This window comes from Aedes albopictus, chromosome 2, assembly GCF_035046485.1.
Source record: "Aedes albopictus strain Foshan chromosome 2, AalbF5, whole genome shotgun sequence".
In the NCBI taxonomy this organism is placed as follows: Eukaryota; Metazoa; Arthropoda; class Insecta; order Diptera; family Culicidae; genus Aedes; species Aedes albopictus.
In genome coordinates, this window is record NC_085137.1 from 313,153,173 (window position 1) to 313,165,637 (window position 12,465).

Here is a 12,465-nt window from a genome sequence, read left to right on the forward strand (position 1 = left end):
AGATCTAGGCTGGAAAACGGGATCGCGGTATGAGTGTAACGGGATTTTTTTTTTTTCCTGAAGGATATTTAACGGTATACCGGCGGTGAGCAGCTGTTTTAAAGAAATTGAAGGTAGATACTTGTTCGGAATCTGAAAAAATGATATTGGGCATAGACGACCAAGAAAATTGTTGATTAGGGTAAGGTGAGGAAGACCAAGGCAGCGGAGGAAATGACTATGTTGGTGCAGCAGCGGACGGGAACGAACCAACTGGTAAGGACCAGGGTTGTTAACGTTAATCAACGATCAACGTCGTTAACGTTAATTTTCACCCAAATTAACGTCAACGGCGGTGCGTTGATTTTCTTGGCAATCAACGTTAACGTTAACGAGATGCGTTGAATCAACGTCAACGCAACCCGTTAATCGAATCGTTAATTACCGTCCCATTTATCATGTTGTATATTTCTTCAGGAACTCATATAGTCAAAGTGGTAAACGCGAAAGACCATACTCAGAATGACGGGTTCGATTCCCGGTCGGCGAAGGAATCGTTCGTAACAAAATATTTGTTCCTGTCACACGATATTATGAGAAAGTTCTAACTCAATAACTATGGAAGTGCTCGTAGAATACTTATCTGAGAAGCATGTTTTGCCCCACCTGGGGCGTTACGCTTATGGAATGGAACCCGAAGACATCTTTTTTAGTCTGAGGTTGACGAAATTACTTCTTGGGCAAGATGCTTTCGTTAGATTTGTGATAAACTATTAGGTTTTCGATGATTCTGAACCAGCCGTCTGTTTAGTCGAACAGACGATTGGGGTGTACATTTTATTGGTATAAGAAGCTCAGTAGGGCAGCAGCGCTCAGACTACGGCGTGTATTTACTGTAGCGCACAAGCTAATTAGGTACCATTCTTTCACTGGCAATCATTGCATTGTCGACATTTAACCCGGGAGCGGTCGCGTCATGTACTGAGTACACACAGCGTGAGCGCGGCGTCACTGCAGGTAGTCAAAGACGCAACTGCTCGAAGGTTAACTTGAGACCACGTGTAGGTGCAATTTAATGTCGATCACAGCAGGCATGCATACGCCAAACGTCAGTGTCGTGAGGAGGTGTTTTCGGTATTTTCATACCAGTTCTGCCCAAGAAGAAGATTTGGTCTTACTCAAAAAACAAGACGCCCATACAAGAAAATGGTTTTGAATTATTAACATTTTAGAATTACAAATGAGGATGCGATGCTTAAGATCTTCCAGTGTTTAAGACAGAAGAAAATATTTAAAGATCTTGGTCTGAGAAATGCTGAGATTTGAACGAAAGCTAACAAGTCAGATTACAAACTTGCCTCCAGCTGAAACCCCAAGGTAACATCCTACTACATACCTAAACTTTTTTGATCATTTATCGGGTCTTGGGAAACAACGACTTTATGCAAGTATTTTTTCATTTTAAGCATGGATTCAATCGTCATGGTCTAATTTTTCAACAGTATCCATGCTACATCGTCAATCTTCATACAAAATTAAACAATAACGGTTAAATTCACCTTTAGTCGAAAATAGAATAAAAACCTGCACAGAAAGAAATTCTGAAAACAAACTTGACTTAAATATTGGAACGTTCCAAATCAGAATTTCCATTTAATTTCCTTAGATTTCACATAGAACAATTTCTTGCATACACAATTGTAAGCAAGCTCCATACTGCAAACAACCTGTGATTTTACAATCCAATGGAGAATTGTGTTGAAAGGCGATGGAGGTCATTTTGTTACAGTAAATTGATGAAACAATTTTTAACTGAGTGGCGAAGCTGGGCCAAAGCCGATATTTCCACCATGGAACGATTGTTTTTATTTGTAGTTCATTCAAATTGTCTCATGAGAAGTGATGTCTTATATGCTTCTTGAACGACTAAACTAATAATTCCACAAAATAACTCGTCACCCATGAAATGGCGCCCATATTAGTGGACTAATAACTCTTCGCGCACTAGGCAAGGTTCCAATTAGTCGCTTAAAGAGTTGCCACATATAATGTTGGGTTAGCTAGTGGAACACGGGAGTTGTGGTTTTGGTCAATATGAATGCAATATTTGACAAATCCTATCAAGACAATTTAGAATGGAACTAAAAATGATAATAATCTAACATCTTTTGTCCAATAACTAGTTTGACTGATGGTAGTTATAAAGCTTGAAAAGTTTAATCTAAATCAAATCCCATATTTCTGAAAATTACCAAACATACTAAGCCACACTAGAAACTACCTCATCAACGGATAAATAACGGTAGCGTTGACGTTAAATCAACGCTCTGCGTTAACGTTAACGTTGATCAACGCGCCTGAAAAATCAACGAAAAATTCGTTGAACGTTACAATTAACGTTAACGAATTAACGAAACGGCGTTAATCGTTGATTAACGTTAACAACCCTGGTAAGGACGGTATGACAAGGTGATGGACTTTCCTGCCTACTATTCAACATCGCCCTGGAAGGTGTTATGCGACGAGCCGGGCTCAACAGCCGGGGTACGATCTTCACAAAATCCAGCCAATTTGTCTGTTTTGCGGATGACATGGATATTATTGCTAGAACATTTGGAACGGTGGCAAAACAGTACACCCGCCTGAAACGTGAAGCAGCAAAGGTCGGACTGGTGGTGAATGCGGCTAAGACAAAGTACATGCTGGTAGGTGGGACTGAGCGAGACAGGACAAGCCTTGGCAGCAATATTACGATAGACGGGGATACTTTCGAGGTGGTAGAAGAATTCGTCTACCTCGGTTCCTTGCTAACGGCTGACAATAACGTGAGAGAAATACGAAGGCGCATCATCAGTGGAAGTCGTGCCTACTATGGGCTCCAGAAGAAACTGCGGTCAAAAAAGATTCACCCCCGCATCAAATGTACCATATGTGTGCGGGATCGAAGTACCCCCTGATAAGGGATGTAAGCCGCTAGCTGTCAAAGCCGAATGTTATGGTTCAGCACGAACATTGACAGCCGATCGGCTCCCTCATGACAACTTACGACGAGGGCATGCGCGAGTGGGCAATCGTCCTCTTTCTTCTCCGACGGTCATCGTGTGCGGACGCATAGGTGGGTAGCTCCAGACCACGCCATTCGCTTGCGCATATTCGGCACGCCAAATCTCCACATTGGCTATCCTGCCAGTGAACTATTTGGAAAACCATTCATTTTTTTTGCAAAGTGATTAACTAGAACTGCCAATGAACAAGAAAACGTTAAATATCCCAAAAACTGGAATTTTAAAAAGTGTTTGAGTGGAAATGCGGTTAGGTTAGGCGTGTTTCAAAAACCGCCAAATCATGGTTTGTGGTTAGTAATCCCACAAGGTGCGCCTAGAAGGCCACCGGAATACGAGATGGAAATAGTTGATCTCAAAGAATGCTTGCGGTTGTAAAGTAGAGCGTGTTTAGAAAACCGCTAAAATGATGGTTTGTGGTCAGTAATCCCACAAGATGCGCCTAGAAGGCCATCGGAGATGAATATGCTTCGCAAAAAAAAATATATATTAGTTTGAGGTTAGAAGGCAAGGCGTGTTTCGAAATCCGCCAACCATGGATTGTGGTTAGTAACCCCACAAGGTGCGCCTAGAAGGCCATCGGAATGCGAAATGAAAATAAATGATGAAAAACTTGTAAAGCGTGTTTAGAAAACCGCTAAAATTATACTTTGTGGTCAGTAACCCTACAAGGTGTGCTTTGAAGGCCACCAGAAAAAAAAATTGAGGATAGGAAACTACGCGAGATTAAAAAAAAAAAAAACAGCCGACTGATCTGTAAAACTCGACATTGAATTCTAGAACCCAAAAATTTTGCATATTTCGGATGTGTTTTCGGTTTGTTCTAACTGGCAACAAAATGAATTGGCTCCGGATAGGATCTAGGATAGATATAATAAGAGGATCCATTGTTGTCCATTTTGTTACGAGAAAAGGCACTGAACTATTCTATTTTGTCCATTTCATTAGATCAAACAAAATGCCTAAAGGAGGACGATACGTTTTGGCTCCGGTCGCTATGGACGACACGGAAAACGAGTGGACGGAAGAAGTAAACGATACGGATTCGAATTTTTCGGAAGAACAAGATGAGGGTGAAATCGTGTACGACCAAGCTTCAATTTGTTCAAACGAGCTAGAAGTGGCTGCTAATGAAACCGTAAACACATCAAACCTATCTCCGGAGAAATCCGACAACGTTGATGACAGACTACGCCGCCTGGAAGAAAAGTTGAAACACGTCTCCGAGAAGCGCCTATCAGATCCCGATTCAACGCTAGAAAGCACCAGAGACAGTGTTGATCCGCCGTCAGCCCCTCATCAAACCGAGAGAGGAAGCAACATTCGCTGGGACCTGATCCCTAAGTTCCCGAAGGATATACCATCTAACATGCTCTGGGAGAATTGGCAGAGTTTTATCAAAAATTTCGAAATTGCTGTCTCGTTGTCAACATTCAGTGGGTCATCGGACCGAGCAAAGCTGCTGTACTTATCCATTGGGAAGGACTTGCAGGACATAATCGGTGCGGCCAATATACAGCCAAACTATCAGGACCCGAGGTGCTATCCAACCCTGGTAGATGAGATGAACCGGTACTTCAAGTCAATGACCGATACAGGCGCCGAACACGAAGCGTTCCAAGCCATGCGCCAGAATAAAGGAGAATCAATTGTAACATTCCACGCTCGATTGACCCAAAAGGTGCGCCTGTGCGGATACAGTTTGGCTGATCAAAACCGTTTCGTATTGGCTCAGCTGCTGAAAGGAATGCTGAATCGAAAGATAGCGGTAGCGGCGAGGACATATGGATATGACGCGGACTACGTCGTGCAAGCTGCAACGAGGGTCGAATCATATAAAACGGAGGAGGAAGTCACCGAGCCCCATGTGTCAGATGTCCTTGCAATCGACCGTAAGCGAACTTTTAATAAGGGTAGCAGTTTCCAACATAAATCCAAGAAAATAGAGGAGTTCAGAGGTACGGAAGCGAAAATCCCAAAAAGATTTTCTTCGGTACACCGCGAAGGACGACGTTTCCGTTGCTGGAGGTGCGGGTTCACGTTCCACAATAGAGATAAGTGCCCCGCTTTGGAGAAGCGATGCAATTCATGTGGACGGGAGGGACATTATGCCAAGATGTGCCGCAATGACTCCAGAAAAAGCCGTGTCAACCAGGTTCAAGAGGATGAAGCCCGCAAAGATTTGCCTTATGAATGGAAGAAAGACCCCAACGATGACCAGGTATAACTGAAAAGTAGATTTGTAGTTTACACGAAAAGAATAAATAAAACACTTGAATTCGATAAACGCTTAAATCACATGTCATCCACGCACTCGATAGTCCCACAGACGACCCCAACACTATTACCTTTTTCTCATTTAACTCCCCAACAGATAAATACAATTGCATCTCTGCAAGATGCAATCGTCAGTTGTCGTCTCAGCTCGTCCAGCCCATGTGACTTCTTGGTTGACTCGGGAGCGGACGTCAATATCATTGGTGGAAACAATTGAACGCTATTGGAGAGGAATTTCGTTGCGAAAGAGCCCGATTGGAACCTATCGATCATTCAACAATTAGGGAGCTACGAGCATACGCGGCAGCAGCCCCAATGACGATACGTTGTGCGTTTAGGGCGGATGTTGAAGTTGTGAAGGCATCCAAACCAGTCATTTCAGCAGAATTTCTTGTTGTGGACAAAGGACAGCGGTCTATTCTCGGGCGACATACAGCGAGTGCATTACGACTGTTGGAAGTTGGCCTTTCGGTTAGCATTTGCGAAGGAACCTCTGGTTCAGACATTTTCCCCAAAGTTGTAACTCGCTAAGCTCACGGCATAGGGGATTGGAATCTGCAGGGTCGTTTAAGGACATTACTATCACACCCATAGCCAAGATCTAGATTATCAATCCGAGCAGGAGCAAACTAGATTCCGCGGAAGCTCGGCTCACAGAGGACACAGATACTATGGGCAGGCAAACTAGAAGCGGAAAGGGGGGGGGGGGGTATCTAAGCACACAATGATCCTCGAAGGAACGAGGCTTGAGCGGTTCCTTTCTGAACCCGGAAGACGACGCAAAAAGGGAAATTGGTGAAAGGCCTAATTACTCTGGGAGGCTCTTTTCAATAATTCGCTACACTGAAGCTAGCTTTTACAATTTTATTCGGGACGTCACTTTAGGGTACTGGGCATGCTACAAACAATTGTCGTGGTCGGAATTTTCGGTGGTCTCGTCACCCGTGAGGTGGGAAATGGCTATGGTTGGCCGACTCGGCCTGAACTTGTTGAAGTGGGCGGGTGTAACTTACGGTTATACTGGAATACGGTTTACGGAAGATGGCGATGGCTTGGAGAAGTAGCTCGGGGATTCGCAATGGCGGACCGAGAACGCCGCGTTACTGTGTACGGGCAGGCCGCTGGTCTACAGGCTCAATCCAGCCATCTTGTTGCCGGAGTCACTGCACAATCGTCCGGGAATTATAACGGTCACTCATCCGTCACTCGTTCACAGGGCTCGCTCGTCCGGGAGGCACATCACCGGAACCACTCTCAGAAAAAAGGACAAAAGAAAACGGCCCATTGACACGGGCCTGGGCACCACGGATTAATACCCAGCAACGTCCCACTTCCTAACCTCTAAATTTACCTTTTTCTGCTCTATTTTATCTTGTTTTTCGTTTATCGTTCTTGTTTGTCGTTTTCGTTCTTATTTGTCGTTTTCGTGCTTTTGTTATTTTAACTGTAATTTTAACACAATTAACATTTAGGAATCATTTAACTTTAACAAATACTAACCAAACTGACACTTTAACAATCTCTCGGCACTATTACATTTTCGTCCTAAACATTTTAACGATTTTACATTTCTAACGACACGGATCCTAAATTATTGAATAAAGAAACAACACAAATAAATTAAACAATTCACCAACAATGAGGTTTTATAAAACATTTCGAACCTCAACATTTAACAATTAAACACGCGCGCACTACTAATTCTTTGGAGGATCACGGTACAAAGAGAATTTGCCCCCGTCCCGACTCCCTTTTTATCACGCATTTTAGCATAATGTTGCATTGTAACGGCTATGCTCGCATTTTGTTATGTTTTGGTTTGCCCACCCTGTTGTACATGTGGTGCCCTCTGTGAGTGAACACAACGACAACAGGGCTGTCCGGTCTTTTGCTCGAGCTCAAACTGCTCGGATTGTCTGTCACTTGGTAGGGTGTGAAGGTGGAACACGCACTCACTCGTGTTTTGCATCAAGTGAGTGTGTACGTTCCTAGTATTGTAGGGGAAAAGGGGAAGAAATGGACTTGCGGTGGAGCCAGCAAGTAAATATTGGAACCAAACGGTTACATTACCCCATCGTCCCTCTCTCAAAATGAAAGAATTTCATTTTGCACGGGATAATTGTTCGATGGTAATTAATAACTTCAACCAACATCATCACTGATTTGGTGAATTAGAAATTTCAAATGTCTGTTTGCGGGAACACCCTGTTAACCTTCGTCGCTCATGCGAGAAGAAAAGGGTTCTCATTCGAGAGTAACTCATCACCAACACTACTGTGTTGAAAACTGTCAACGAAACAGATGATCAATGTTTATGTTTACTTTAACGCGAGTACGACGGTTTGCGCGGTCCGACGATCTCAAACGTTATTTTTCCTACGAAATCAATCGCGATTATCGGGTGTGAAGAAAAATTGTGTCCGCGAATAAGAATCTTCCGGGGTGTACACGAGAAGAACCGCGATTCGCGTATCATTTTCCGGTCGACGTTACATGGATCAGTTGCGGAATCGGTTCGAGGGAGAGATTCTACTTCGGGAGACGATTATACGATTTACCCTGGTAAGTTACTGTTCGTAAACAATAACATAATTTCAATCTGACGTATTAATGCATTTCAGGTATGCGAAAGTGCATCCATTCAGTGGTGGTCCGGACCTGTGAATGGTAAGTAGTCAATCAATTACGACTGAATTGAAGACTTTCATCGATGAAAGATTTTTGATTCTAGGTTTGGACTTCAATCGTCCTTTCAACTTTCGACGTGGGATTTTCGGTATCGCCAGTTCGTTTCCTGTGAACTGGTCCCACTTATGGAAGGGTGTGTAGAGGTCGCACCGGAATTCTTCGCCGGGAATGATCGAACCTGCTACAACTGAATCATGGCCGCGACGGACCGATACTCTCTGGTGCTCAAAAGAGACCCGAGCAAAACGTTGTTCTCATTTTCGTACTTTTACGGTAGTACGCAGAGTCACCGAATAAATTATGTTTTTGGGGTTTTGGGGAACGGGCTTGCTGGAAAGAAACTTCCCAGGTGGGCCTTCGGAGTTCCGCCAAGTATTTTGGTTTAAAAATCGCCGAATATTGTTAACGTCTGGGGTGTCATATTTCGCGTATTTTCGACGGTTTCGCGTTTCGTAAATTATTTCGCGGATGTTCGTTTATATTCTGTTGTGTTTTTCGTAAACGTGATAAGTTTCAACGGAATACCGGATCGTGGGTAAGTATCGTGGTAAGTATTGACACTTTCAGGTAAGTTTTCGCGGTCGATTTTGGCTTTTCGTTTTAGTTCCGGTCTCGATTTCGGTAGACTTTTGGGTTGACTCCCAAAGCCGATTCGGTTTACTTTTCTCGCGACGCATTCTTAAACGGGTCTGCAACTACGATTGTTGCGACCAACCGAATTCGATGACGGTAACCGTTCCGTGGAGTTCGGAAACGACCAAGTTTTACCGGGAGTAAGCGAGTATCGATATCGTTGGCATCTCTTGCCGATTTACCCGAGGATGAGAGTAGGACAGACCGGTCTTTCCATCTCGTTGCACGCCGGCCGTGCGAACTCCTCCAGTTTTTACGAGGCATACCGTTTCTGTCGCGATCGCGTTCGGGTTTTCTGTGCTTTATTCTAAAAATGGAAAATTTGTTATTCTATGTTTTGCACAATCGGATTGAAAAATACGACCTAAATTGAAAAATAGAACTAAACTTTTATTACCGCAACCGAATTGAAATAAAAAAAAACATGCAAATTTGAAAAAAAAACCTAATGTTTCCGCGCGCATTTCATAATTTCCTAGACTTTCTTCGCGATTCCGGAATAGAATCCATACGCATTAGTTAGTTACTAAACTTCGTTAGGAGAACGAAGCAAAATCGCAAACAGGACACTGTTTTTACCTCCCCTTCCGGGAAAAACGGAAGCATATGGGGTTTTAATGTAATTTTTGTTGGGCGCCAATTTGTAACTCGCTAAGCTCACGGCATAGGGGATTGGAATCTGCAGGGTCGTTTAAGGACATTACTATCACACCCATAGCCAAGATCTAGATTATCAATCCGAGCAGGAGCAAACTAGATTCCGCGGAAGCTCGGCTCACAGAGGACACAGATACTATGGGCAGGCAAACTAGAAGCGGAAAGGGGGGGGGGGTATCTAAGCACACAATGATCCTCGAAGGAACGAGGCTTGAGCGGTTCCTTTCTGAACCCGGAAGACGACGCAAAAAGGGAAATTGGTGAAAGGCCTAATTACTCTGGGAGGCTCTTTTCAATAATTCGCTACACTGAAGCTAGCTTTTACAATTTTATTCGGGACGTCACTTTAGGGTACTGGGCATGCTACAAACAATTGTCGTGGTCGGAATTTTCGGTGGTCTCGTCACCCGTGAGGTGGGAAATGGCTATGGTTGGCCGACTCGGCCTGAACTTGTTGAAGTGGGCGGGTGTAACTTACGGTTATACTGGAATACGGTTTACGGAAGATGGCGATGGCTTGGAGAAGTAGCTCGGGGATTCGCAATGGCGGACCGAGAACGCCGCGTTACTGTGTACGGGCAGGCCGCTGGTCTACAGGCTCAATCCAGCCATCTTGTTGCCGGAGTCACTGCACAATCGTCCGGGAATTATAACGGTCACTCATCCGTCACTCGTTCACAGGGCTCGCTCGTCCGGGAGGCACATCACCGGAACCACTCTCAGAAAAAAGGACAAAAGAAAACGGCCCATTGACACGGGCCTGGGCACCACGGATTAATACCCAGCAACGTCCCACTTCCTAACCTCTAAATTTACCTTTTTCTGCTCTATTTTATCTTGTTTTTCGTTTATCGTTCTTGTTTGTCGTTTTCGTTCTTATTTGTCGTTTTCGTGCTTTTGTTATTTTAACTGTAATTTTAACACAATTAACATTTAGGAATCATTTAACTTTAACAAATACTAACCAAACTGACACTTTAACAATCTCTCGGCACTATTACATTTTCGTCCTAAACATTTTAACGATTTTACATTTCTAACGACACGGATCCTAAATTATTGAATAAAGAAACAACACAAATAAATTAAACAATTCACCAACAATGAGGTTTTATAAAACATTTCGAACCTCAACATTTAACAATTAAACACGCGCGCACTACTAATTCTTTGGAGGATCACGGTACAAAGAGAATTTGCCCCCGTCCCGACTCCCTTTTTATCACGCATTTTAGCATAATGTTGCATTGTAACGGCTATGCTCGCATTTTGTTATGTTTTGGTTTGCCCACCCTGTTGTACATGTGGTGCCCTCTGTGAGTGAACACAACGACAACAGGGCTGTCCGGTCTTTTGCTCGAGCTCAAACTGCTCGGATTGTCTGTCACTTGGTAGGGTGTGAAGGTGGAACACGCACTCACTCGTGTTTTGCATCAAGTGAGTGTGTACGTTCCTAGTATTGTAGGGGAAAAGGGGGAGAAATGGACTTGCGGTGGAGCCAGCAAGTAAATATTGGAACCAAACGGTTACAAAGTACCCGGAGTACGCATCAAATTCAGTGTCGATGCATCTGTTCCACCTGAAAAAAATGCGTACTATAACGTCCCGGCGGCTTACCGGGATGCCGCCAGAATGCGTCTTGAAGATATGGAAGCGAAGGGGATAATTGAACGTGTCGTGAAGGCTCCTGAGTGGATAAGTGGCATGTCCGCAGTGCCCAAGGGTAAAAATGACTTTCGACTGGTAGTTAATATGCGGGCTCCGAACAAGGCTATAAAGCGAGAGTACTTCCGCATGCCCTTGATCGAAGAAATGAAGGTAAAACTCCATGGTGCGAGGTTCTTCACAAAGTTGGATTTGAGCAATGCATACTACCACTTAGAGCTTTGTAAGGAGTCCCGTGACCTTACGACATTCTTGTCGGAACACGGTATGTACCGATTCACCCGACTTATGTTTGGTGTAGGCTGACCATCCGTCCCGTATTTAACGGGACAACTCAATTTTAAATTACTCGCCTCTGGAACATTGTTTATGCTTTTGGCTAAATGATTCGTTCTTTTCAGCTAAAATACCATTATTAACAACATCCAGATCTGTTTTTGGATGTTGCTTTCCTTTTTATTGAGTTTCCGAAATATGTCCCGTATTTAAACGGGACAAATCTGGTCAGCCTAGTTTGGTGTGAATTGTGCCCCTGAAATTTTTCAGCGGGAAATGTGCCGCTTACTAGAGGGAATCGATAATATCATTATTTACATCGATGATATACTCATATTTGCCGAGACGCTAGAGAAGCTCAGAGCGACAACTGCTCAAGTCCTTCGAATCCTCCGGGCCCATAACTTAACCCTCAATAAAGAAAAGTGTGAATTCGACAAAACTTTTATCACCTTTCTGGGTCATGGGTTAGATGAGAGCGGATTCCATGTTGATGAAGCCAAAGTCAAGGCAATCAACAGATTTCGACCACCTACCAGCGTTTCCAAGCTGAAAAGTTTTTTGGGGATGGCTTCCTTCGTAAGCCCATATATAAAAGACTTCCCAAAGATCACGAGTGCACTCTGGACTGCGACTACTGCTAAAAACTGGGTTTGGGGTCCCGAGCAAGCATCAGCCTTCGAGACCGTCAAGGATCGAATAACTCGTTGCGCCACTACACTTGGATACTTTTCAGACAACTACAGAACAATCCTATACACCGATGCTTCTCCCAATGCCCTCGGCGCTGTCCTAGTTCAAGAAAGCCCCACCCGATCTCCACGCATCATAACCTTTGCATCGAAAGCCCTCACGGCCACTGAGCAACGTTACGCACAGAATCAACGAGAAGCTTTGGCCACCGTGTGGGCCGTGGAACATTTTTCTTTTTATCTTCTTGGACGCCATTTCACCCTGCGAACCGATGCCCAGGGTGTTGCCTTCATACTAAACCGATCCCGCGAAAGCTCAAAAAGAGCTCTGACTAGAGCAGACGGGTGGGCCCTTCGACTTAGCCCGTATAACTACAGCGTAGAATACATTCGCGGGCTCGACAACATCGCCGACCCACCATCCCGTTTGTATGTTGGCAATGATGAACCCTTTGACGATGAGCATAGTCCGTGGGAAATAGCAACACTAGAGGTGGACTCGTCTGGTTTCTTGACCGAAAATGAGCTTCGCGAAG

The 12,465-nt window shown here is 44.1% G+C and overlaps 1 long non-coding RNA gene across 1 annotated transcript; it reads right to left on the minus strand.

Moving 5' to 3' along the window:
• Window positions 1-5,867: 5,867 nt before the first annotated feature.
• LOC134287166 (uncharacterized) lies at window positions 5,868-10,824 on the minus strand. Its single transcript, XR_009997089.1, has 5 exons — window positions 10,426-10,824; window positions 10,262-10,347; window positions 6,983-10,205; window positions 6,819-6,904; window positions 5,868-6,762 (listed from the first exon to the last, which is right to left on the minus strand). It is a non-coding gene; the product is annotated as an uncharacterized LOC134287166 (long non-coding RNA).
• Window positions 10,825-12,465: the final 1,641 nt, after the last annotated feature.